Below are 27,164 nucleotides of genomic sequence, written 5' to 3' on the forward strand. Positions count from 1 at the left end.
ACCTAGGATAAATCTCTTGGTCATTTATTTAGTGTTTTGAAGAGATTTTAGGTTTTGACCAAATTAATTTGAATTTAAATGCATTTTTTATTTAACTTTTAATTGATTAATTGTTTAAAAATTATGTTGAGCCATTTTTATGGTCTTGTGATGTTTGACTATTTGTTTGGGCCTTGGTCAAGGTTGATTTGAATTTTGTTGGGTTAAAATAATTGGATTTAGGGGATTTATGAAATGTACATTTCATCATCCAAAATGAATGAATGATTTTAATTTGATAAAATTCCTCCTATGACCAATTTGTGTTTCTCTCATCTCCCTTCCCTCTTCATATTTATTCCCATTCTTTCCCATCCCTTTCATTGACCAATGAAATCTCAATATTCTTAGGCTAATTGGTTCATCAAGAACCTTGTGTTAGATGAACCAATACAAATATGGATGAGATAGGTCCATCCTTTTGATATTTTCTTTTAGTGTGTGGTATATTTTAGGAGTTTGGTTTATTATACCAAATCTCTAACATGCATTAGCACCTAAATTTTTATTGTCTGACCTCAGATAGTTGTGACTTCTACATAAGTCCAATTACGATTGCTTAACATAGAGCTAAATTTGACCCTAAAGGCGTAGCATTCTAGTAAGTGAGATTGTAAGTCTCCCATCTTTCATGGTATTGTGTGGAAACTTGGCCTTTTTTCCTTCCTTTGGAATATGTCTTGGTTCAAGGATCCATGCTTGTGAATAGATGGTTGAGTGTTCTCCAAAGAATGACTTAATCAGTTGAAAAGCAAAATACCACTAACATATAATTAACCTTGACTAACATTTGACTAATTCTTACTAATATTGTTTTACTTTCAAGTCATTTATTTTTAAGCAATTTAATTATAAGTCATTTAACATTCATTGTCATTTTCATATCATTTAACTTGTTTATGTTTATGCCATTTTCACTTTGCTCATTTGAGCCATATATTATGATTGTATATATTTGCTTATGTATTTTGATTGTGCTTGTGGTCTTAGGACCTTAAAATACTTAATAAACAACAAAAACCGTAAAAAATGTTTGTGTGGACTGTTGGGTTTGATATGAACTTTTGGACTTAGGATTAGGAAACACTCCATATGCAAAAGGACTTGGACAATGCCAACATTTGAGAGACCAAGTTATTATGATTTGAGCCTTCATCTGATGCAAGTATTGGGATCCACTTGAACTTATCTGCTACATGGTCTTGATGCCACTGTTATTTTGATCTTGTGTCTAATGTATTATTTTGAGTTAATCGAGGAGTATTTCATCTGATACATGAGAAGACAAAGAAGACTGCTAACTATGGGATTTGCTTGCTTGGATGTGGCCATCTTTATTTAATGCCTTGATCTTCATGATGTCTAATATTGCTAATTGCTTGCTGATTATTGCTTGATTTAAAGTCCAAAGGGAAAGTTGGTTTTCTATATGACATTCTTGTCTGTTGGATTGCAGCCCATTGGTCAGATCTTTTCAACTCTGAACTTTTAATTTTTATGCTTAGGATTAGTCTCTTCATCTCCTCCCACTTCTTAAATTTCAAAAAAATCGCTTCCCCTTTTTAAAAACCATCTTTGCTTGTGATTTCAAACTTAGACCTATTTCAAATAGAAACTTTGGCCTTATGCCATTGCATTTTTTAACTCATTTTCTTAAATTAAACTTGTAAATAAATCTAATCATATTGACTTAAAATTTCAAAATACAAAAAGAACTAACACCCATTCAAACTCTTGGGCCCTTTGTGCCTCTTTTAACTTAAATTTTGATTAAAAGAAATCCACTCATTTTAAATTGATACCACGAACTATGAGGTTTTGATCCCTCAGTTTTATGTTGGTACGTAGGCACAAGTCTGAAGGTCTTGTCAAACAAAAAAATATAATCAATGAATTCTTCTCTCATCCCCACACTCTATTTTTCTCAAACATCTTTTATATCAAAACACATACACACATAAAAAAGGGCTCCCTAGGAGTACCTAGGACACTTTTGGTGCTAACACCTTCTCTCTGTGTAACCAACCCCCTTACCTATAATCTCTGGCATTTTATTAGTTTTGATTTGAAAACTTCTTATCTTTGGGTTTTGTTCGTACTTTTCCCTTTTCCTTTGGAAATAATAAAAGCACAGTGGTGACTTTAGTTTTATTGATGTTAAGCTTATTGATAGCTTGATGATCATGAATTTACCGCTACATTACCCAGATAGATCCTTCGGGTCCACCGAGAGTTTATTACCCAGTAACTGGTAATACCCTTCATGATGTTGATTACTTTACTTGTGTTAATTTACCCAGTAACCGGTAAAAGGTAATTTACTTTTTTGATTTCCCCAACAAATTCGCTTTCATTTTCCCAGCGGGTTATCTTTTCGCCAGCAGCTTATCATTGTACAATTACCCAGTAACTGGTAATTGTTTATCTTTCTTTCCAGCTAGTCATTTTTATGTCATCTACCCAGTAACTGGTAGTTAACAAGAAATTCTCCATGAATTTTTCCCCGACAGTCTATCCTTTATATACTTACCGTAACTAGTAACGAATATTCTTCCTTTGGTCTTCTACCCAGTAACAGGTAGACATAAATCCTATGTTTGGTCTTCAACCCTTTAACTGGTAGTTATAAATCCTATATTTTGAGTATATTGCCCAGTAACTAGTAGTATAACTCTTTCTTTGTGCTTGATCACTTTTGTTAAGTTACCCAGTAACTGGTAGTTGGTGATTCTTCCCGACAGTTTATCCTTGATATGTTTACCTTAACCGGTAATGGATATTCTTCCTTTGGTCTTCCACCCAGTAGCAGGTAGTTGTAAATCCTATGTTTGGTCTTCTACCCAATAATAGATTATTATAAATCCTATCTTTTGAGTATATTGCATAGTAACCGGTAGTATAACTCTTTCTTTGTAGTTGATCACTTTTGTTAAGTTGCCTAGTAATTGGTAGTTGGTAACTCTTCCCGACAGTTTATCCTTGATATGTCTACCATAACCAGTAACGGATATTCTTCCTTGGACCTTCTACCCAGTAACAGATAGATATAAATCCTATGTTCGGTCTTCTACCCAGTAACGGGTAGTTGTAAATCCTACTTTTTCTTTTCCCCGGTAGGCTCTTCTTACCTAGTAACCGGTAATGGATATTCCTCATTTTCCTCAGTGAGTGATCCTTGATATGTTTACCCAGTAAATGGTAACGGATGTCCCTCTGCCCAAGTGTATTATCATCCTACCCAGTAACAGGCGGTAGATAATATATCTCTTTTACACCTGTGTTGAAGTTTGACTTCCCCAGTTTAGTTCAGATTCGTATTTCCTTGTGAAATCGAATTTCCTTTTGAACATTTGGGTATTTCAGCATCGTTCTGATTTACTCCCTTCCCTAGTGGATGTTTCTTGCTGTGTTGGTTGTATCCTGATACATGCAGATTCTTTTTTCCCAGTCCAAGTCTTTCCATTGATTTATTTTCATGGAAATTCCCTCGTGTCTCCAGCAGTTTTTAAGTCGTAGCCTGGCCTACGCATATATTTTTATCCCCATAGTCTTTGTCCCCTCAGTGAGTTTTCCTTATGGAATGCATTACGCTCCTGTGAACTTCCAGTCTCTTCCGGATTCTTTTCCTTTGTGGCATATATCCCCCACAAAGATTATTTTTGCATTCATATCATATGTATCATAAGGTCTCTTAGGGACCAAAATTTGTTTCTTATCCTTGTTATATAAGTCCATTCTACCGCGTTGATATGAAGATTGTAACCTTCATATCCCCGGAAAGAATGACCTTAAATAGGGGCAACTGTAAGACCCCAATTTTGACCCCTAAGATCCCTTATGCCATCTCATAGCTTTGCATTGGCATTAGGATCACACTTTGGTATTCTCCTCACCTAGAATTCATTGGGTTTGCATTAGAGGAGAGATAACCAAGCATTTGTTTTTGTATCATACTTTATTTTCTTTGTTTAACTAACCAAAATATAAAAATATGTCTAGTGTAGCTTTGTTTCTTTTGTAGGTAATGTGTGTGTCCATTTGTGCCTCATCAAGCTCACAACTAGGGTTTGAGACCCTCGGTGTAAGAGATCAAGCAAGAAAAGGTCCACTTTGGTTCTAAGTATCATATATGGATCCCCATGTTCTTTATTTGTCATTTTGATTAAGAATTCATCAAGAGTTTGAAGCTTGTTTTTCAAGGAAGCCTTAATTCATCTGGGTATCTTGTGTGCCTTCCTCAGCAAGTTTCTTCAACATTTGGTCAAAGATATCATGGTATACTTCATTTTACATCATCATAAGCATATATAATCCTCCATGAGCCTCTGAGATCAAAGTAACTTCAAGTGTGTAAGTTGGTTCAAGGAGGTTGACCAGAAAAGTCAATTGGTCAAATCTAGGGTTTCCTAGACCCTATATCCTACAATTTTTGTCATATAAAAATTATTCTAAGAGCAAGGATACTCTATATAACATTACAAACATCTTTTATGTTGTCATAAAGAGCTAAGTTTTCTTGTAAAGTCATTTTTTATGGTGAAAGATTATAGGTCATTTTGTTTGTGCCCTAGATAGAAGGTCAACTTCCAAGAACCATATCTTCCTAAATTTTTATGATATGAATATGATCCAAGTGTCATGATTATATTTAATATGTCTTCTTCAACTTTTATTCTTTTAGAAAGATCAAATTCTATTTGCAAAATCATGTACCCTGAGGAAACATTATAGGTCCATTTTGGTCATCATCATTGAACAAGCAACTTTTCTCAACTTCTAAAATCCCTAACTCCATCATGCAAGCTCCAAATGGTGTCAAATTTGTGATTAAATTGAATATAATTTAAATATATACAACTTTTTATAAGGAACCAAAGTCATTTAAAGCTCCCATCAAAAGTTATTCAAGGTGGAAAAATGGTTCATTTGACTTTTAACTTAGAAAATTTCTAAGTATGTTTGATTCTTCCAACTTCAAGGTCAGAATTCACCATGTTCCAAATTTAAAATGGAAAAAGTCCTAACATCAATGTTGTTTCTCATAATGATATCTTTCCAAAGAGCCCAAGATCACTTCATTTGGATGAGAATTGGAGGACTTGCACATAGGTTCTTTTCATGGCTTGATTTAGCAACTCTTGAACTCCAATTGATATAAAACTTTGCATGGCTTCATGTGATGACTTCATTAGCATTTTTACACTAATTGAAGTGGATTGCAATCACCATTTGGGCCTGAATAGACGCCCATGCACGCATTCACCATGGAATTTCTATTTTTGGTTCAAACTTTGAATGGTGTGGAAATTAAATGCTTTGCCTATAAATTGAAGTGCATTGCCTCAGATTGAGAGGAGACCCTTTCCCAAGCTTTTCCAATCAATCCCATAGCCTCACTCTAAATAATCCTTGAAGATTTATTTGAAATCAAGCTCTTGTTTAATTTCTATTTGTGAAGCAAGAGGAAGAGCAACCAAGTAGAATTGCATCAAGAATCGAGCTCCAAAGCATCTGACAAAAGGTGATTTTTCTCAAACTTATCTTCTTTGATTCTCTCTCATTTCTTAATATCTTGGCTTAATTTGTGGATGGATGAAGTCCTACCAATGTAGGCAATCTTCTTGAGCTATTTTGAGGTTGAACCGAAGCAACTCAAGTTTGACACCTCAAATTTCAACTCCATTTTGCTGAATATAGAGTGAGAGTTGGAAGAATTGGAGGTCATATTCGAACTCCTTGAATTTTTCTCTTTAAAATGGTATACAATCCATCCATTTTTAGAACCTTTTTTGTCTGACCAGTCTCGCGAGACTCGCTGGAGAAGATGACTGGAGCTAGGGCTCCGGTGGTGTGTTGGCTTGTCCTCCACCCTCAAATCTTCATCCCGTATTTTAATCAGATCCATTCCTTTTAATTACCAAGCATGTACATGTGTTGACTGAAGCATTGGTGGAATGTGTGTGCGTGACCATCATATCTGTCACCTCAATTAATGAGGGAGACCTTATAGCCTGTGTGTTTTTCTGATTTATTTTATTTTCCAAATTGTTTTTTTAATTAGCATTTTCTTCCAAAATTTATTATAATTTTATTTTTAATCCAAAAAATATGGGACCAACACCAAAGATTCACAGATAATTTCCTCTTCCTATTTTTTATTTAAAATTAACTTTTGGATGGAGTTTGATATTTTTAGTGAATTTTGTGATTTTTGATTTGTTTTAATTGATTTTTAAATACTTATGACTTTTGAAAAATGGAAAAAAGATTAGTCAATGGTCCTTTGACCTTTTTTGACCTATGATAAATCCCTTGGCCATTTCTTTGGTGATTTGAAGGGGTTTTAGATTTTTGACCTTTAAAAATTCATTTTCTTCATTTTAAAAATTGTTTTAAATTGTTTTAGTTGCTTTAATATTTTGTTGAGCTATTGTATTGACTTTGTGTTGACTCAACTTCTGTTTGGCCTTGGTCTTGGTTGAATTGGACCTTGATTTGGTCAATACCATTGGATTTAGGTGGTTAATGAAGTTTGAACTTCATCCCTCAAGATGAATGAATGGTATTGATCAAGTGAGTTTCATCCCTTGGTCAATTTGGTATCCTTTTCACCTCATATCTCTATATTCATCCCATTTCTTCCCCAATCATTTATTGACCAATGACTTCTCATAGATCAAACGCTAGATGATTCATCAACGACCTTATGTCAGATGAATCAACATGAGCTTGATTGAGATAGGTTTATCCCATCGTATTTGGTGTGTGGTATGATTTAGGAGCTTGGTCTTTATACCTTGTCTCTAGCATGCATTAACACTAATATTATTAATGATCGGTCTTAGATAGTTGTGACTTCTACATAAGTCCAATTAGGATTTCTTAACATAGCGCTAAATTTATCCCGAAGGCAATTGTATTTTTGTAAATGAGATTGTAAGTCTCTTATTCCTCATGGTATTGTGTGAAGATTTTACTCCTTTTCCATTTATGAGAGCTAGTGGCATACTTTTTGATTTTATCCAAGTTGGAGCCCTTCTCATGAATGATGTATATCTTCATATCTTTATGCTTGTGAGTGGATGGTTGAGTATTCTCCAAAAAATGACTAAAACAATCTTTTCTTCTTCCACTAACACTCATTAACATCTCTTTATATTGATTTTATGTTAGTGTCATTTACTTTAATGCAATTTAAATTCTTGCACTTTATCATTCATTGTCATTTACATTCATGCAAATTGTTTATGTTTCAATCATTTTCACTTCGCTCACTTGAGCCATTATATTTTGTGCTTGTGATATATTTGCGTTTGTGATACTGTTTTGTTTGTGATTTTAGGACTTTAAAACACTTAATAAAAACAAAAACCCTAAAAAACACATTGGTGGACTGTTGGACCTCTGTCTGTGACTTGATTTAGACCTATGGACTTAGAGTAGGCAACACCCCTGAACTATGGAAGAACTTGGCCAATGCCATTAATTTGAGACCATTTCTTGCCTAATGTCATTCATCTGATACAAGCTAGAGAGACTCCCTTGGGTTTATTTGATACACTCTTTCTCTGTGTCTAAGTTGTTATTTTGATCTTATTGATATTATTTGATGTTCTCTCTTTGAGTATGTTTCAAGGGATTGTTCATCTGATACATCTAAAGGACATTGAAAATTGCTTTCTTTGGAGTGCTTGCTTGGATGTTTGGTTATCTTTATTTGATACCATTGGTCTTCTTATTAATTTCGTAGATGATTATGGCTTTGTTGCTTGCTTGACAATCCAAAGTAAATGGGTTTCTATTTGACATTATTGTCTTGTGGATGTTTGCCATGGGTTAGATCTTTTAAACTATAAACTTTTAAATCTTGTCTAGGATAGTACCTTTATCTCTCCTTCTTCTTTAATTTCAAAATCTCTTTCTCATTTTCAAAACTTTTTTGCTTGTGTTTTTCAACTTAGACTTGTTTTAATGAGTAGAAACCTTGGCCTTACGCCATTGATGTTCAAAACATTTTCTTAATCAAACTTATGAATAGACTTAATCATATTGACCTTATTTTCAAAAAGAAAAAAAAACTAAAACCTCATTTTGGCCATTTTGTGCCTTTTTCCTTTTAAACTTTTCAAAATAAAGCATTTAGATTTGAGTTATCTTTGGTTGAGATATAATTCTACCATTCCATGATATGTTGAGTGTAAAACTTTCCAATTATTAGGGGTTAGTGGCATACTTATTGATTTAATCCAAGTTGGAGAGCTCCCTCATAAATGTTGTAAAGCCCTTATTATCAATGGATGTTTGGTTGAGTATTCTGAAGGAGAAGGGTGATCCAAAACGCAGCGGAATTTAAAATTTCTCCTTTAGAGATCCTTACGAACGGGCATGATCAGTGATAGAAAAGTTACCTCTTGTGACGGTTGAAACCTTTGATGCAGATCTACGGAGCGATCACGAACGCTGAATGATGACAACGCCTCTACTCAGTCCACACGAACGGATTCCTTCAATCTCAGGGCTAGCTATTATGAATGAAGGCTTTGAGTGTGACAGAGAGAGAGAGAGAGAGAGAAATAGAAAACGAAAATGCAACCGCAATTAATGCTTCTGCACAAGAGTTCTATTTATAGAACCACTTGTGTGAGCTTCAAGCTAAAAAGCCCACTTAAGTGTATTTGGCCCATATCTTATAATATGCCAAATTCACTTAAGCGTGTGGTACCTTATCATATTTCGTATTCTACTTAAGTACATCGTACCTTACGATGTTTTACAATTCACTTAAGTGCACCGTACCTTACGGTGTTCCTTAGTTACTCTATCTCTCATCAACCCGTCCTTTGTGTGTGACCCTGTAGGTTTTCGCAGCATTGGCAATTATATTAAATCACGTATTTAACATAATAAACAGTGAGCGGTATCTAGCAACACATCACTACTACCCAAGACACAAAAATGTCATGTGATCTGACAAATCCTTCTGTGATAATACTTATGTGTATAATTACCCTTTTGCCCTTATGTCTATATTGAACACAAGGCATAGACCGTGTCATCCTTGTCCAGTTCAATATTGGGCCCAAAGACATTTATCCTGTTACGCAGGATGGGAAAATTCCATCTAGGTCACTCATGTCCCTCAGCGTGCTTCGTGGAGTACCCATCAACTGTCTTTATGGTTATCCAGTTACGGACAATGTTTGATCAGCAATAAAGCACTCGACTCTACATCTAGGGTCCATAGTGCTTTCAGGTCGAAGGGTGGTATACACCATTATCACCACGAGAATAACTTATGACACTTTACATAACATTCTATATAGTATTCTCATAGCGGGTCAATCCAGTATAAATATTACCCTTAATATTGATACCTATGTTTAAGACTTGATAACTCTTTATCCATGATCCATGAGATGTGATCATCAGTCTATATACATAATAGTCTTAATGCTTTAATGTTATCCCACTTCACAATAAAGCTCGACTACGGATACTTTAAGAATAGTGTCCTTATGTTTAATGTGATCTCATGATCAAGTCACACTTGATACATTAAACGGACTAGTTATTCTAGGGACTTTATGAAGCAAACATAATAAAGAAAAAGCCTTTTTATTATTAATAAATAATTCAATACAAGTACCAAAAGTATTGGCCTCTAGGGCTTACACCAACAATCTCCCACTATCACTAGAGCCAATCAGACATACCCCTAATGCCCATAGATCTAGTATGGCCATCATGCTTCTGCTGCGCAAGCGGCTTTGTTAGTGGGTCAGCAATATTGTCAAGTGTAGGTACTTTGCATATTTTCACATCTCCTCTATATACTATCTCTCAAATGAGGTGATAACGCCTAAGTATGTGTTTGGATCGTTGGTGAGATCTAGACTCCTTAGCTTGTGCGATGGCACCATTGTTATCACAATAGAGACCAATGGGATCCATAATGCTAGGAACTATGTCAAGTTCACTAATGAACTTTTTGATCTAAACAGCTTCCTTTGCTGCACTTGAGGCAGCAATATACTCGGCCTCGGTTGTAGAATCAGCAACTGTATCTTGCTTTGAACTTTTCCAGCTCACAGCGCCACCGTTTAAGCAAAACACATAACCAGATTGCGATCTAAAGTCATCCTTATCTGCCTGGAAGCTAGCATCGGTGTATCCAACTACAGCCAGCTCTTCCTGACCTCCATATATTAAAAATGAGTCCTTAGTCCTTCTCAAATACTTAAGGATATTCTTGACAGCTACCCAATGAGCATCACCAGGATCAGATTGGTACCTACTCGTTGCACTTAAAGCATACGAGACATCTGGTCGAGTACATAACATGGCATACATGACAGATCCTATTACAGATGCATATGGAATCTTATTCATGCAATCCCTTTCTTCCTTAATTGAAGGGGATTGTGTTTTTGATAGACACAGGCCATGTTACATAGGTATGAATCCTTTCTTGGAATCATGCATATTAAAGCGTCTCAGCACTTTGTCTATGTATGTACTTTGACTTAGGCCAAGCAGTTTTTGTGATCTATCTCTATAGATTTTGATTCCTAATATATAGGCTGCTTCACCTAGGTCCTTCATAGAAAATCATTTCCCCAACCAAGACTTTACTTGTTGCAGGGTAGGGACATCGTTTCCAATGAGTAATATGTCATCTACATATAATACTAGGTACACGATCATGCTCCCACTAACCTTCTTGTAGACACAAGGCTCATCTTCGTTCTTGATGAATCCATATTGTTTTATTGTTTCATAAAAACGAAGATTCCATCTTTTAGAAGCTTGCTTCAATCCATAGATTGATCTTTGTAACTTACATATCTTTTGGGCTTCTTCTGGTATGTCAAATCCTTCAGGTTGTGTCATGTACACATCCTCAAGAAGATTCCCATTAAGGAAAGCAGTTTTGACATCCATCTGCCATATTTCATAATCATGATATGCAGCGATAGCAAGTAAAATCCGAACAAATTTAAGCATTGCAACTGGTGAAAAGGTTTCATCATAGTCAACCCCATGAATTTGTTTATATCCTTTTGCAACCAGCCTTGCCTTATAGGTATGTACCTTACCATCCATGAAAGTCTTCTTTTTGAAGAGCCACTTGCATCCTATAGGGTTAACTCCTACAGGAGGCTCAACCAAGGTCCAAACTTGGTTTGTGTACATGGAATCCATTTCAGATTTCATGGCTTCTAGCCACTTCTCAGACTCGGGACCAGTTATGGCCTCTTGGTAGGTCACAGGCTCATCTTGATCCATGAGTAATACATCCCCTTGATCAGTTATGAGATATCCATATCTCTCAGGTAGGTGACGTATCCTGCCTGACCTACGATGGTCTTGTTCTACTTGAGCAGGTGTCATACCCCGATTTTGATCCCGAATTTTTCTCCATTTTTATTTTTGTTTGGCCCTTGGCCTAAGGTTCATTTGCATGCATCCCGTCCCATACCCAAAACCTTAGAAAACAATGTCACATGTGACTGCTCTGTTGCTGGTGACAACTTCTGTCATGTTGTTTCGATAATTTTGAAAGGGCAAAATCTACCCGACACTCTCCCACCAGAACTGACCAGGTTGCGTCATCTTCAAATTATTGACCTCTCTCGCAATTACTTGAATGTGCCTCCTATTTGGAGAAAGAATGCCTACGTAGATCTTTCATACAATAACCTTAGCATCAACCGGGGGAGTCAGATATGTCAAGATGACAGGGTGAACTTGTTTTCTACCTCATGGACACGTAATGATATAGAAGCAGTTTCGTGTTTGAGCTTGAAATGTACCAAACCCTCATACTCCTTTTATATAAATTGTGGTGGAAATCAAGCAATAGTCAACGGAAAAAATTATGACGGTGATTCAGATTCAGCTGGACCAGCGAGATTCCGTGCCAGTTCAACAGGAAATTGGGCGTTTAGCACCACTGGTGTATTCATGGAAAGTGATCTACTTGGAAAAACTTTTATCCCGCACGTATTTCTCCTATTTCTTTGACTTATTATGGATTTTTCCTGGCAAATGGAAGCTACACAGTAAATTTGCATTTTGCTGAAATAATGTTCACAGACCATGAAACTTATGGTAGTCTTGGAAGGCGTGTATTTGATATTTACATTCAGGGAAAGCAGATGCAAAAGGACTTCAATATTGCACAAGAAGCAGGAGGAGTTGGTAAGGAAATCATAAAACAGTTCAAAGATGTTTGTTTCTAGTAATACTTTGGAGATCCGTTTTTATTGGGCTGGAAAAGGAACACAGGCTGTACCGAATAAATCAGTATATGGTCCTCTTATATCGGCTATCTCAGTGGAATCTGACTCTCCACCTGGAAGAATATCTACTGGAGCTATAGTTGGAATTGTGGTTGCAGCAACAATTATTATGATTCTAGTATTTGGTATACTTTGGTGGAAAGGGTGTTTTGGAAAGAAAAACTCATTAGCAAGAGGTGATTACAAATGAATTTCTTTTGTTGCCATTATTATCAAACTTTTTGCTAACACATGAGTTATTCAAGTGATACAAAGTAAACTTGTGCAAGTTGTGTAACCGAGCAAGTATAAGAACATACTTTTGTTAGTATATCATGTTATGGAACCTGGAGCAAGTATGAGGAAAATGGATTGTCAATGCAGAGTGTCCATGTTTAATTTTCTTAGTTCAAGAGATCTTTGATCTTTCTTTTACTTTAATTAACAGAGCTGGAGAGTTTAGGCCTACAAACAGGTTTATTTACCTTAAGACAAATCAAAGCAGCCACAAATAACTTTGATGTTTCCAATAAGATTGGAGAAGGAGGGTTTGGTCCCGTGTACAAGGGGTGTTTACCCAATGGAACATTAATAGCAGTGAAGCAACTTTCTTCTAAATCAAAGCAAGGGAATCGTGAGTTTTTATATGAGATAGGCATGATTTCTGCTTTGCAAAACCCTTATCTTGTTAAACTCTATGGTTTCTGTGTGGAGGGAGATCAGTTGTTGCTGATATATGAATACTTGGAAAACAATAGTTTAGCGTGTGCTTTATTTGGTCCAGAGGAACACCAAATTAAATTAGATTGGTCAACAAGGCAGAAGATTTGTGTTGGTATTGCTAGAGGTTTGGCATACCTCCATGAAGAGTCAAGACTGAAGTTTGTTCACAGGGACATCAAGGCCACTAATGTATTGCTTGATACCAATCTTGACCCAAAGATATCTGATTTTGGTTTGGCCAAGCTTGATGAGGAGGACAATACTCACATTAGCACTAGAATTGTTGGGACCTAGCACTGTAAACCCATTAACGAAATCAGCTTTTATCAAAGAATCGTTCATCGTCACCAGCACCCTTGGAGGAACCAATTTTCTTTGGAAGCAACAGGTTGTGAATATTGGGCATCACGCCGCCATTGGCAATGGTAACATCACCAAGAAGCTTGCTCAGTTCTTCATCGTTTCTAACAGCCAATTGAACATGCCTTGGCACAATTCTAGTCTTCTTGTTGTCCCTTACAACATTTCCAGCCAATTCAAGAACCTCAGCAAATCAGCATTAACTTCAACAATTTCCTTACTTCCTAATTCCAATTTGGATAAGTCTGTTTGTAACAAAAGCAATGCAAAACGTGACACTCAGCAGATTATCCAGCCTTACCTATCCGATATCTCAGATTACCTTCGCACAATGGAGATGCAGGAAAAACGAAGACCAGCGGGTGATTACATGGATAAAGTTCAGAGATGCATTACTACAAATATGAGGAGAACATTGGTGGATTGGTTAGTTGAGGTTGCGGATGAATACAAACTTCTACCAGAAACTCTTCATCTAGCTGTTTCCTACATTGACAGATTCCTATCTATCCATTCTCTCAATAGATCCAAGCTTCAGCTGCTCGGTGTTTCCGCTATGCTCATTGCATCGAAGTATGAAGAAATCACTCCACCAAAAGCAGTGGATTTCTGCCAAATTACTGATAACACATATGAACTGCATGAGGTTTTAGAGATGGAAGCTCACCAATTTCACTGCAGTAAAAAAAGTAGAGTAATTAGCCAAAGCAGTAAAAATTCAAGAAATATCCCAAATTGGCATGAAGTCAAAACAGCGCAAGAAAGTACGAAGGTTCAGATTACCATTTTCGAACCTAGCATCAAAGGGGTCAATCCAATTTCTGAACATCCAAAGTGCTTTGCAGAGTTACTCTTCTGGAATACCAAAGGCATCTTTGAAACCCTAAATCAGGAGATATAAATAGTGAGCGAAAGCGAATCAGAAGAGAGGAGAAAAAACGGCGAAGAAATTTTCAAATACAAAAAACCCTAACCTAAAAATCAAAGAAAACCTGGTTGAAGAGTTGGAAGAGTTCGAAGCTTCATCAACGTCATCACCGCCGAAGGTGAGCTCTATTTTATCCCATCCACGAGTTCTTGCATGTCCCGGTGTGTTTGAGCGAGGCGCGAGCGATTGGGAACGACACTGATTGGGAACTTTTGAGAGCGATACTGAGAGAAAAGAGAGAGCGATTGAGTGAGATTGGAGATTGAGAGAGCGGTGAGGGAGCGATTTCAAGAAAGAGCGAGGGAGAGAGCTTGCTGGTAGCGATTGAGGGAAGGGAGATTCGTGAGAAAGAGAGGGCGATTTCACAAGGCCTCTGTTACTATCCCATCTTTTTATTTCTTTTCTTTAATTTTTTTTTTAACAGAATAAGTTTTGAAAGTTTAAAATTCCTAGGATATTAGGTAATAATTGTTTTTTCTATTTCCAACTTATTCCCCATTGATAACCCAACAGCCAAGCGGCTGGGTTTAACTACTGGTAGTCCAACAGACTTTTTTTTATTTTAGTTTTTATTCTAATGTTTAATCTATTTTGATTTATATATTTAAAGTAACATCAAATAATAAATAACCATGAGTGGTTTGGTGGAGAGGGGTAGTATCATAGTCTTGAGTGGGGTGGGTTCAATACTTATGTGTAGCATTTTTTTGGCATTTTATTTCTTTTAGCTTTTTTATTTTCTTTTAGCATTTTCATTTCTTTTTATGTTTATGCCTTTATTATACTCATAGTTTCATTTGTTAATAATGCAAATTTGTTTTCTTTTAATTTCATCATTCATTCAAAACCATTTTTAAACTTATAAAAATCATATTTTTCTCGATTTAATATCGAGCCCATTTTCACACCCTTGTAAGTCGAATGCTTCTTAAGCATCGCCATCAACCTCACATAGCTTACTCTTGGGCTTTCTCACAATGAGCCGGTTCTCTTGCACTTACACTCATATTTCACATCATTTTTTGTTTGGGCCTGATCTAATTATTTCATTGATTTTGAATCCCCCATTTGACAAAATGTACCCCATTTCCCCAATGTGTATATAATGTTGTATTGTTTTTATTTCTCTATTTGTTTAGGCACTAACCAAAGAGTAAAATCCACCATTTCTGAAAAAATACAAAAATATGACTCGATCCAACGTCGAGTATTTTCTCAATAAACAAATCAATTCATTTCGCCTTTCTATTCCTTTTCTTTCAAACTTTCATCAAATGTTTGATTCAACGTCAAGCCATTTTCTCTAATAAAAACTCAAAAAATATTAATTCATAAGTCAAGACTTTTTCAATAAAGATGGAAATGGAACGTGGTGTATACCACGCACTCCTGAGACTAGGATTCGAGATGTATATCTCGCCAATCCTAGCTCTCGCCATCATCCAATTTACCCACTTTGTTTTCTTAAACACTCATTCAAATCTTTCTCAAACGTCCATCAATACTTGATCTAGGTCAAGTCATTTTCACAACAAAACTCAAAATACCTAATTCTCATTTAACACTTTTTTTCAATAAAGATGGAAATGGAACATGGTGTATACCATGCACTCCTGAGGCTAGGATTCGAGATGTATATCTCGCTCATCCAAGTTCTCGCCGTCGTCTAAAATTGTCAATGCGGTTTCTTCAAACCCTTTCTCAATCAAATTCAAAAATACTTAATCTCTATTAAACACTTTTGCAAATAAAGATGGAAATGGAACATGGTGTATACCATGCACTCCTGAGGCTAGGATTCGAGATGTATATCTCGCCAATCCATGTTCTCGCCATCTCTCAAAGCACATCCAACCAATCAAACTCTTTTTCTCGCCGCCGTGCGACCAATCAAAAACCTTTTAAAATGAAAGATGTATTGTCATAAGAGATACAAAGCAATGTTTCGACCACGATTGTTGAGTAGAGATAGATGACGCTTTTCCGAATATAGATTTGTAAATCCTAACACCTAAGTACATATTGCATGACAACTCTAGGGCAGAGCTTCCCCTTTTCTTTTAGACCTTTCGTGCGTCTCCGATCCTGTGGCATGTCAATCCGTCCTATTGCAAAGAGGTAACTGCCTAAGACTCGATTCAGCGAGCTGCGACACCTACTGCTAGGACGTGAACACATTGCCCACTCTCCTTTGACACAACTGGTGTCTTCCCTTGTAAGTCCATGTTCAGATGGCAATCCCTATGTAGCCGAACTACGGCAACTCTGATTCTCATGTTCAGATGAGATATGTAGGCACAAGATGCGATGTCTTTCCGAGATTGACTAACGACTAACAACTAATCCTTGTTTGCTTTCGCCCTTGTTGCGATCCTTTCTCTCGCCCTCGTTGCGATCGAGACCTTCCCTTTCTCTTGCCCTAGTTGCAATCGAGACCTTTGTTCCCGTAGTTAGCTGAACTACGTTTTGCTCTGATTCTCATTCCTGATGAGATACGTAGGCATAAGACGCGACGTCTTAGCGAGCACACATCTCTTTCACCCATAGGTACCCGAGCTACGAAGACTCTGATTCTCATATTCAGATGAGATACGTATGCAATGGATGCGACATCCGTGCGAGTCATTTTCTTTGACCCTTTCTTTTAGTAAATAGTACATTAGATATAACACACACCCTTTAGACAAGAAACAACAAGAGTGGATCCCGTAGAGTACTACGGATGCGTAGGGGTGCTAATACCTTCCCTTCGCATAATCGACTCCCGAACCCAAGATTTGGTTGCGAGACCTTGTCTTTTCCTCTCCTCTCTTCAGGTTTACTTCGAGCGTTTCCTTTCCCTCCTTTGGGATAAATAACGCACGGTGGCGACTCTTCTGTCATCTTTTTCTTTGGCCGGTTGTTTTTTCGCACCTCTGTATTTTTCAGGTTGTGACAGCTGGCGACTCTGCTGGGGACCCGGTTTCCCTAAGCGAGTCCCTCCTAGCTTTTGTAGATTTCTTGTTTGTTGGGTGTTTATGCTTTTGTACAGTCGTTTACTTTCCGCATTTACCTGCTTTATCTTATTGCATTCATGTACATATGTTTGTTGTATCTGTGGGTTCCGTGGGTTGTTTGTTTGTTGGGGTAGGATGTTTTATGAGAGATAAGCCCACTACCCAGGCTTGAGTGTACACATAGGTTTTAGAGTGGATAGTCATGAGGCTTGCGTGGTATGTTGCTACGTTAAGTTGTTCATGAGACCCACATTCCAGACGAGGTTTCTGTTGGATATATTTTGTCCTATGGGTGTTCCATAACGACAGATATTCCTTTAGAAATCGTCGACTCTGGTGACCATTTCCCGAGAACTCAGTCGAGGCCTCTCCTCCGAGACGTGATTATGTTAGCTCTGGTGGGCGCATTCTCGCTGCTCAATCCGAGGACCCCGAGACTGGGAACTTGCTTTAGGATGTCCTGTTGAGGGGAGTCAGTGGAGGTCTTTTATCCCGAAATAATGCCAAACCTTCAGTGGTAAACGTATTATTCTCGACTGAAGGGCTGAAGCTGACAAACTTCTGTTCTTAGAACCTACCAGTGAGGGTGGGCTAAATTCAGGAGACCTTGACCTTCAACCAACCCGGTTTTCTGGAGAGGAGTTTTGATCTTGTATTATATTCCTCAGTGGGTTTCTCTTCAGGCAGTGCAACCCGACAGATGTTCAAGTAGATACAGCAGTCCTGATTTCCATGTCACTGCATTGCATCACATCATTCTGCATTCATATCATTTAACACATGTTTATCCATTTCCAGGGGTTCATATCTTCTTCTTGATTCTAGTCGGGATTTTCTTCTTACACCGTTTATCAAATGTGAGACTGGAATCAAGGGGGTAGAATGCCTTTTGGAATTGATAAACATGTCAGTGCATTTGCATATCCCATAACATGTCACAATGCTGGGGCAGTCTCTTCAACTTTACATCAGAAGATTAAGTTCCCGGTCAACGGACGAATTATCACCGTCTGTGGTGAGGAGGACATCCTGGTCAGTAACCTGTCTACATTCAAGTATGTAGAAGTAGAAGGTGAAATTCATGAGACCCTATGTCAGGCCTTTGAGTCAGTTCAGATCAAGGATGCAGCTCCGGTGAAAGAGGTTAAAGCAGGTGCCTCTATCTCATCCTTCAAGCAGGCACAAGCCTTGGTGGATTCTGGTGTTGCTCCCGGTTGGGGGCGTCTGTTGGATTTACCAATGAAGGACGACAAGTTCGGGATTGGGTATCAACCAGCGCTGACTTCTACAACTTCAGCACTTCAGACTCGTCAGGGGCCGATTACTTTTTCCAGTGTTGGCGTCATCCAATATGGCCAGATCTCTGCAATCAACGATGAAAATGGAGATAGTGATTGCGACATCGACAACTGGGTGCGTCCGAGGATCCCTGGTGAAGTCATCAACAATTGGTCTTCCGAGGAAACTGTCCAAGTCACTCTTCTAGAGGAGTAATTTTTCTTTGTTTTGTTCATGCATGTCTAAGTCTTACGTTCCGCTCAGGGCGTAATGACTCATTGTAGGGCTCATCTATGTGAATACCTGCATTGTTTACCATAAATGAAGGACGTCTTTTGCATTCAAATATTTTGTTCACTGTCTTTCTATTTTTTTGCAGTTTTCAAAATTTCAAAAGAATAAAAAATATTTGGCAATGTTTTGTTTAGTTTTCACTCACTGGTCACACTCATAAGCACATACCATCACTCATGCAGATGCACATCACCGGATCCTATTGATAACAGTTCTGCTATGGCTCGTTTCGACTTCGAAAATCCAATCTTCCAAGCTGAAGAAGAGGGTGATGAAGACTGTGAACTCCCTGAAGAACTTGCCAGGCTGTTAAAGCAAGAGGAAAGGGTCATTCAACCACATCAAGAGGCTACTTAAGTGATTAATCTTGGCACCGAGGAAGTCAAGAAAGAAATCAAGATAGGGGCTGCTTTGGAAGATGATGTGAAGAAAGGGTTGATTGAACTGTTGCAAGAGTATGTTGACGTCTTCGCATGGTCTTATCAGGATATGCCAGGGCTTGACACAAACATCGTGGTACACCTCTTGCCTCTCAAAGAAGGTTGTCCTCCGGTCAAGCAGAAGCTCAGAAGAACAAGACCAGAGATGGCTGTAAAGATAAAGGAAGAAGTGCAGAAACAGTTGGATGCAGGGTTCCTAGCGGTTACCAATTATCCGCCATGGGTCGCAAACATCGTTCCAGTGCCTAAGAAGGATGGAAAGGTACGGATGTGTGTCGACTACCGGGATCTGAACAGAGCTAGCCCTAAAGATGATTTCCCATTACCTCACATCGACGTTTTGGTGGATAACACAGCTCAGTTCTCGGTATTCTCCTTCATGGATGGCTTTTCTGGCTATAACCAAATCAAGATGGCACCAGAAGACATGGAGAAGACAACTTTCATAACCCCATGGGGCACCTTCTGCTACAAGGTGATGTCGTTTGGTCTGAAAAACGCTGGGGCAACATATCAACGAGCTATGGTGACTCTATTCCATGATATGATTCATCATGAAATCGAGGTTTATGTGGACGATATGATTGCCAAATCTCAGACAGAAGAAGAACATCTGGTGAATCTGCAGAAGCTGTTTGAGCGTTTAAGGAAATTCAAGTTGAGGCTTAATCCGAACAAGTGTACTTTTGGGGTGAGATCTGGAAAATTGCTGGGTTTTATTGTTAGCGGAAAAGGGATTGAGGTGGATCCTGACAAAGTGAAAGCAATACAGGAAATGCCTGAGCCAAGAACGGAGAAGCAAGTCCGTGGTTTCTTAGGGAGGTTGAACTACATTGCAAGGTTCATCTCTCACCTAACAGCCACGTGTGAGCCAATTTTCAAATTGTTGAGGAAAGATCAGGCTATCAGGTGGAATGACGATTGTCAAAGGGCTTTTGAAAAGATAAAAGAGTATTTGCAGAATCCCCCTATCCTCATGCCTCCAGTCCCAGGGAGACCGCTGATTATGTACTTGACAGTACTCGACAATTCCATGGGTTGTGTTCTCGGTCAACACGACGAGACAGGTAGAAAAGAGAATGCCATCTACTACCAGAGTAAAAAATTCACAGACTGCGAGTCGAGATACTCAATGCTTGAAAAGACATGTTGTGCACTTGCATGGGCTGCTAAGCGATTGAGACAATACATGCTGACTCACACAACCTTACTGATCTCCAAGATGGATCCAGTCAAGTATATATTCGAGAAGCCAGCTCTCACCGGAAGAGTTGCTCGTTGGCAAATGGTATTGACAGAGTATGATATCCAGTATACATCCCAGAAAGCCATCAAGGGGAGTATTCTGTCAGACTATCTTGCTTAACAACCGATTGAAGACTATGAGCCGATGAAGTTTGATTTTCCAGATGAAGACATCATGTTCCTCAAGATGAAAGACTGTGAAGAGCCAGTTGTTGGGGAGGGACCTGATCCAGATGAAAAGTGGATTTTAACGTTTGATGGGGCCGTCAACGCCAAAGGAAGTGGAATTGGCGTTGTCATTACTACTCCGAAAGGTGCCCACATGCCTTTCACCGCTCGTCTGACTTTCGAGTGCACCAATAATGAAGATGAGTACGAGGCCTGTATTTTAGGTATTGAGCAAGCCATTGATTTGAGAATCAAGACTCTGGACATCTTCGGAGATTCAGCTCTAGTGATCAATCAAGTAAATGGTGATTGGAACACTCTCCAGCCTACTCTGGTCCCCTACAGAGATTACACGAGAAGACTGTTGACTTTCTTCACAACAGTAAAGCTGTATCATATACCTCATGATAAGAACCAGATGGCAGATGCTCTTGCTACTCTATCCTCCATGATCAAGGTGGTTCGGTGGAACCATGCTCCTAGGATCGATGTTATGCGCCTTGATAGGGTCGCGTATGTGTTTGCTGCTGAACTGGTAGTTGATGACAAGCCCTGGTATCACGACATCAAATGCTTTTTGAAGAATCAAGAGTACCCTGCAGGGGCATCCAACAATGACAGAAAGACTTTGAGAAGATTGGCAGGCAGTTTCTTCTTGAACAAAGACGATGTGCTGTATAAGAGGAACTTCGACATGGTTTTGCTCAGATGCGTGGACAGACACGAAGCAGACATGTTGATGCAAGAAGTTCATGAGGGCTCCTTCGGTACTCACGCTGGCGGACATGCAATGGCTAAGAAATTGTTAAGAGCGGGTTATTATTGGATGACCATGGAATCAGATTGTTTCAAGTATGCTCGGAAGTGCCATAAATGCCAGATTTATGCTGATAAGGTGCATGTACCACCGAATCCTCTGAATGTGATGTCTTCGCCGTGGCCGTTTGCAATGTGGGGCATTGACATGATTGGAAAGATTGAGCCGACTGCTTCCAATGGGCATCGCTTCATCCTTGTTGCCATCGACTATTTCACCAAGTGGGTCGAAGCAGCATCGTTCGTGAATGTCACCAGACATGTGGTTGCCCGTTTCATTAAGAAGGAAATCATTTGTCGCTATGGGATTCCCGAGAGAATCATTACTGATAATGGTTCCAATCTCAATAACAAAATGATGAGGGAGTTGTGTCAGAACTTCAACATTCAGCATCACAATTCTTCCCCCTATCGTCCTAAGATGAACGGTGCTGTTGAGGCAGCAAATAAAAACATAAAGAAGATTGTGCAGAAGATGGTCGTTACGTACAGAGATTGGCATGAGATGCTACCCTTCGCCTTGCATGGGTACCGCACTTCAGTACGTACATCGACCGGGGCAACCCCTTACTCCCTTGTGTATGGTATGGAAGCGGTCCGGCCTGTCGAAGTGGAGATTCCATCTCTAAGAGTCCTGTTGGATGTCAAGCTAGACGAAGTTGAATGGATTCGAACAAGGTTCAACGAGTTGAGTCTTATTGAAGAGAAGCGAATGGCAGCCATTTGTCATGGGCAGTTGTATCAGAGTCGGATGAAGAGAGCCTTTGACCAGAAAGTGCGCCCTCGATGTTTCCAAGTCGGAGATTTGGTGTTAAAAAGGATCCTTCCTCCTTAGACGGATCACAGGGGCAAGTGGACTCCTAACTATGAGGGACCGTATATCGTCACCAAGGTTTTCGATGGTGGGGCCTTAATGCTTGCAACGATGGATGGTGAAGACTTCACTTCCCCGGTAAACTCAGACGCAGTTAAAAAATACTTCGCATAAAATAGACCCGCTGGACGGTAAAAAGAACAATCCAGGCAAAAATGGGCATCCCGACGAACCAAGAAAATGAAAAGGTTCGGGCAAAAATTAGGGATTTAAAAATGAAAAGATCGTACACCCGGTAAGTTGAAAACCTGAAAAGGCAACTTAGGCAAAAATGGGTATCCCGGTGGATTTAAAACCTGAAAGGGCGATCCAGGCAAAAGTTAGGGATTAAGCGAATGACTGCGTTCTGAGTAGTTCTGAATATCATCTCGTGTCGATAACCGGAAACTTCCGAAGGATAGGAAACAGTCCAATCACTTTTTTTGGAAAGCTGATCATCTGGAGGATCTTGAAGACGGGCAAGTCATAGCAGAATTGGAACCCAATAGAAATCCATTTCACATTGCCATTAGATTAATTTATATTTTGTCTTTTGTGCAATTACCTCTTTCCAAGGATTGCTTCCTGATGTAAATGCCTATTCAGAGGCCATTCAATCAATAAAATCATGTTATTCAGTATATCTCTGTTTTCATTTTCATTTTACTGTTTTGTTTGCAAAAATGACGTCCGAATTTTTGATAAACATTGCATCATGACACATAAGGGCTTTACAGGTATATGCTTAATAAACATTTAAAGTTGATGTGAATTTTAAGTGCTTTGGATCATCTATTCAGAACAGATACCCTCGGGGCATTTCCTAAGCATGCGTGTCAGACTATACACTCCCTAGTGGAGTTGACAGTACCAGATTGTATCTTCCCAGCAGAAGCAGCTGCTCCTCAGAGTTCGATGCCAGATCGAGGATTTCAATCCCAGATCGATGATCTCTTTCCTGGAAGCATAACCTCGGTACCGTATCGGTGTTTGCTCCCCCCCTGCTGAGTCATCTCTCGTAGATTATGGTTGCCAGAACCACTATCGCTTCCCCCAACAACAGGTTTCCAGCACCGTTCTCTCCCCAGTCAGAGTCTCGGTATCTCGCCATTGCCAGAACACCGCGCGGCCGGTCATTTCCCCACATAGTTCATTATGTTGTGCATCTCCAACAGTAGTGCCAGGGTCCGGAAGATTATAATCATTTCCCCAACGGGATTCCTTGCTTCAGCTTGGCATTTTCCCCAGCATTTCGCATCCCTGCATGTAGAATCATATTGCATTGCATCCTCCCAAATCACGTAGCATTTCCATTCTCATGGAGCATTACGCCATTGAAAAATTCAAACATACGCATGTAAGCATAAAACATTCTCGGCATCCCAAGTGACAAGCCAGAAGTTTGTTTCCAGTGCTCAGACTGAAGGTTGTTCATGACTTATTATCCCCAGCATGGGTCGTTGGCCCACGTGCCGCCTCAATTATTATTGTTCCCTATTTCTGCCGATGCTGACAGGCATGAAGTTTCTGGTATCCAGACCGAAGTGGCATTCAGGCCAGTTTCCGATTTTCAGATCGAAGAAGTTTCCGACAATCAGGTCGAAGTACTTGTGGCATTCAGGCCAGTTTTTCCGATATTCAGATCGAAGAAGTTTCCGACATTCAGGTCGATGCGACTTGTGGCATTCAGGCCAGTTTCTGGTATCCAGACCGAAGTGGCATTCAGGCCAGTTTTTCCGATATTCAGATCGAAGAAGTTTCCGACATTCAGGTCGATGCAACTTGTGGCATTCAGGCCAGTTTCCGGTATCCAGACCGAAGTGGCATTCAGGCCAGTTTCCGATTTTCAGATCGAAGAAGTTTCCGACATTCAGGTCGATGCAACTTGTGGCATTCAGGCCAGTTTCCGGTATCCAGACCGAAGTGGCATTCAGGCCAGTTTCCGATATTCAGATCGAAGAAGTTCCCGACATTCAGGTCGATGCAACTTGTGGCATTCAGGCCAGTTTTCCGATTTCCAAATCGAAGTGGTGTTCAGACCAGATTTTCGGTGATCAGACCAACATTGATACTCTCATATTCCGATGCTTAATGTTCAGACTAATATGCGGCGTTCAGGCCATGGGTATTCCTGTGTTACCATTTATTTTGGTATCCAGGTCAACTTTCTGTTTCGGTACTCAGGCCGATTTTCACCGTACCAGACGGATTCTTCTTTTGAGATTGCTTCTTTGCCAATTCTGACAGGCATTGTTAATTATTTCATAGGGATTCAGGATCAAAATCCGGGTCTTCTTAGTATTTAACCATCTCCAACTATGATCATATGAAGATTGTCCTGCTTCATATTCTCTAGTTGAAGACGCTTAGATAGGGGCAACTGTCATACCCCGATTTTGATCCCGAATTTTTCTCCATTTTTATTTTTGTTTGGCACTTGGCCTAAGGTTCATTTGCATGCATCCCGTCCCATACCCAAAACCTTAGAAAACAATGTCACCTGTGACTGCTCTGTTGCTGGTGACAACTTCTGTCATGTTGTTTCGATAATTTTGAAAGGGCAAAATCTACCCGGCACTCTCCCACCAGAACTGACCAGGTTGCGTTATCTTCAAATTATTGACCTCTCTCGCAATTACTTGAATGTGCCTCCTATTTGGAGAAAGAATGCCTACGTAGATCTTTCATACAATAACCTTAGCATCAACCGGGGGAGTCAGATATGTCAAGATGACAGGGTGAACTTGTTTTCTACCTCATGGACACGTAATGATATAGAAGCAGTTTCGTGTTTGAGCTTGAAATGTACCAAACCCTCATACTCCCTTTATATAAATTGTGGTGGAAATCAAGCAATAGTCAACGGAAAAAGTTATGACGGTGATTCAGATTCAGCTGGACCAGCGAGATTCCGTGCCAGTTCAACAGGAAATTGGGCGTTTAGCACCACTGGTGTATTCATGGAAAGTGATCTACTTGGAAAAACTTTTATCCCGCACGTATTTCTCCTATTTCTTTGACTTATTATGGATTTTTCCTGGCAAATGGAAGCTACACAGTAAATTTGCATTTTGCTGAAATAATGTTCACAGACCATGAAACTTATGGTAGTCTTGGAAGGCGTGTATTTGATATTTACATTCAGGGAAAGCAGATGCAAAAGGACTTCAATATTGCACAAGAAGCAGGAGGAGTTGGTAAGGAAATCATAAAACAGTTCAAAGATGTTTGTTTCTAGTAATACTTTGGAGATCCGTTTTTATTGGGCTGGAAAAGGAACACAGGCTGTACCGAATAAATCAGTATATGGTCCTCTTATATCGGCTATCTCAGTGGAATCTGACTCTCCACCTGGAAGAATATCTACTGGAGCTATAGTTGGAATTGTGGTTGCAGCAACAATTATTATGATTCTAGTATTTGGTATACTTTGGTGGAAAGGGTGTTTTGGAAAGAAAAACTCATTAGCAAGAGGTGATTACAAATGAATTTCTTTTGTTGCCATTATTATCAAACTTTTTGCTAACACATGAGTTATTCAAGTGATACAAAGTAAACTTGTGCAAGTTGTGTAACCGAGCAAGTATAAGAACATACTTTTGTTAGTATATCATGTTATGGAACCTGGAGCAAGTATGAGGAAAATGGATTGTCAATGCAGAGTGTCCATGTTTAATTTTCTTAGTTCAAGAGATCTTTGATCTTTCTTTTACTTTAATTAACAGAGCTGGAGAGTTTAGGCCTACAAACAGGTTTATTTACCTTAAGACAAATCAAAGCAGCCACAAATAACTTTGATGTTTCCAATAAGATTGGAGAAGGAGGGTTTGGTCCCGTGTACAAGGGGTGTTTACCCAATGGAACATTAATAGCAGTGAAGCAACTTTCTTCTAAATCAAAGCAAGGGAATCGTGAGTTTTTATATGAGATAGGCATGATTTCTGCTTTGCAAAACCCTTATCTTGTTAAACTCTATGGTTTCTGTGTGGAGGGAGATCAGTTGTTGCTGATATATGAATACTTGGAAAACAATAGTTTAGCGCGTGCTTTATTTGGTCCAGAGGAACACCAAATTAAATTAGATTGGTCAACAAGGCAGAAGATTTGTGTTGGTATTGCTAGAGGTTTGGCATACCTCCATGAAGAGTCAAGACTGAAGTTTGTTCACAGGGACATCAAGGCCACTAATGTATTGCTTGATACCAATCTTGACCCAAAGATATCTGATTTTGGTTTGGCCAAGCTTGATGAGGAGGACAATACTCACATTAGCACTAGAATTGTTGGGACCTAGCACTGTAAACCCATTAACGAAATCAGCTTTTATCAAAGAATTGTTCATCGTCACCAGCACCCTTGGAGGAACCAATTTTCTTTGGAAGCAACAGGTTGTGAATATTGGGCATCACGCCGCCATTGGCAATGGTAACATCACCAAGAAGCTTGCTCAGTTCTTCATCGTTTCTAACAGCCAATTGAACATGCCTTGGCACAATTCTAGTCTTCTTGTTGTCCCTTACAGCATTTCCAGCCAATTCAAGAACCTCAGCAAATCAGCATTAACTTCAACAATTTCCTTACTTCCTAATTCCAATTTGGATAAGTCTGTTTGTAACAAAAGCAATGCAAAACGTGACACTCAGCAGATTATCCAGCCTTACCTATCCGATATCTCAGATTACCTTCGCACAATGGAGATGCAGGAAAAACGAAGACCAGCGGGTGATTACATGGATAAAGTTC

General features: G+C 39.1%; 2 pseudogenes; both read left to right on the forward strand.

The window, feature by feature from the left end:
• Positions 1-13,337, forward strand: part of LOC127094812 (probable LRR receptor-like serine/threonine-protein kinase At1g53430) — a 114,326-nt pseudogene extending 100,989 nt beyond the window's left edge.
• Positions 13,338-13,524: 187 nt separating this feature from the next.
• Positions 13,525-26,715, forward strand: LOC127094813 (probable LRR receptor-like serine/threonine-protein kinase At1g53430; annotated as a pseudogene).
• Positions 26,716-27,164: the final 449 nt, after the last annotated feature.

The sequence above is a fragment of the Lathyrus oleraceus genome, chromosome 6 (assembly GCF_024323335.1).
Source record: "Lathyrus oleraceus cultivar Zhongwan6 chromosome 6, CAAS_Psat_ZW6_1.0, whole genome shotgun sequence".
Taxonomy (NCBI): domain Eukaryota; kingdom Viridiplantae; phylum Streptophyta; class Magnoliopsida; order Fabales; family Fabaceae; genus Lathyrus; species Lathyrus oleraceus.